The 1,682-nt window shown below is 42.8% G+C and overlaps 1 non-coding gene across 1 annotated transcript; it reads right to left on the bottom strand.

Annotated features, from left to right (window-relative positions):
* Positions 1 to 1,361: 1,361 nt before the first annotated feature.
* Positions 1,362 to 1,425, bottom strand: LOC142875400 (U7 small nuclear RNA). The gene has a single exon (XR_012922758.1). It is a non-coding gene; the product is annotated as a U7 small nuclear RNA (small nuclear RNA).
* Positions 1,426 to 1,682: the final 257 nt, after the last annotated feature.

Raw genomic sequence — 1,682 nt, 5'->3', positions numbered from 1 at the left:
AGTAAAGTTAATTTTTATTTTTGTTTTATCTTTATACTAAAGCTGTTTTATCCTTTTTCCCTTTACAAGTGATAAAAAAACCTCTAGGTTCATGAAACAGTTGAAAAGTAAAGTATGAAATAAAATCTGCTTTCTAAAAATATTTTCCAATTACAAAAGGAATGAAACTTTCTGTTTAAAGGATACTGTCACTTCAGAAAAGAAGTGGAAAATGTAATAATCCTACCTTTTAGAAGTAACCACTGTTCACAGTGTGGTGTGTAGAGAAATTGCCTCTACTTATGAACTTTCACAAATACGGGGGAAAGTTACACCACAGTAAAAATTGTCTCTCCCAGTTGCCAACAGATGAAGTTAGTGGATCCTTGCATAGTCTGGTCACCTTGGACTTAATCAATACATGGACTTACTAAAAGCCATTTGAATTCTTTCCTGTTCATAAGTGGACGACCTTCTATCTTCCCCAGTTTTTCTGTGTATTGCTAACATCTTATGGATTTTGAACATTTGGCTTTTTAACATCTTCCTCAGAATATATAATATATAATGTTTTCTTCTCCCAGAATCTTTCTGTCTCCCCGGCAAATATGTCTTCCTAGATAATATGCAGTGAAGAGGTACACAGAGCCACCCCTGTCCCTTGATTCTTCTTTACCATCCCCCTCAATTTGTACCACCTGGGGAAATTTTCAAGTGCTCCCTTAAGATTTCTGAAAACTTCCATGGGTTTAGTTTCAAGTCCTCTTGGCCTCATGGGTGATGTCTCTATTTTACTCTCTTGTCATCCCAGAATGCAGAGCTCAACCCCATTTCCAGTTTCCACAAGAAATCTCTTTTCCTCAAGCATGTTACATTTGAAGTCTTTACCGAAGTTGGGAGGATTGCCTCACATGGTAGCCCGCGTGCCACCGGCTGCATTGCCTCCCCTTTTCTCCTTCCCTTCTGGATCCCCTTCATCCAACTCCACATTCTTCCCCTCAGGTATTCAGGTAGTGCCTTCTTTCTTGGAAGCCAGAAGTCCTCAACATGTAGTCTCTGCACCTGCAGTGTCAGCACCACCCAGGAGTATGTTAAACGCACTGGCAGGCCTACCCCAGGTCTACTGAATCAGAAACTCAGGGGCTGGGCTGTCAATCTGTGTTTACAAGTCCTCCAGGGGTCTGATGGTGAAGTTTAAGAGCTTCTGCACTCACACCCGGGGCTTAAACTCTTCCCCATGTTTGCCTTCGAAGTAATTTTACAAACAGAGACACACCCTTTCTACAAAGAGGGATCTCTGCACTAGCTCCTGAGAGAATATATATGTCCCTAGCTCACTATATTCCAAATCCACTATAATATTTAATACAATTTTCCCCATGGGGAGGTTTCCTCAGTAAAAATCAGAAAACTTGCTAGACAAATTCTAAAAGAGCTGTAACGCTCCACTGTAATACATTTGCTTCTTGCTCCTCTTGCTCTTTCTCTCTGCTCAGACACCTTCCCTTCTTTGGTACTGAACACCGAGGGGGAGCCAAGACCTGACCCTCCTCTTGACCACAACCTGATCCTCCGGGTGGCCAAGCCACTCTGGGGTAAGCTGGTGGGCCTAGCCTCCGGGTGTCTGAGAGGCAGGGATTTGCCATAGGACATAGGCCCACACGTGCACCAGCAGGTGAGGAGAAGGTGTTCATAGAATTAAC

This window comes from Microcebus murinus, chromosome 1 (genome assembly GCF_040939455.1).
Source record: "Microcebus murinus isolate Inina chromosome 1, M.murinus_Inina_mat1.0, whole genome shotgun sequence".
Classification (NCBI taxonomy): Eukaryota; Metazoa; Chordata; class Mammalia; order Primates; family Cheirogaleidae; genus Microcebus; species Microcebus murinus.
Note: the sequence above shows the minus strand (reverse complement) of the source record. Positions and strands in the feature narration are given on the sequence as shown.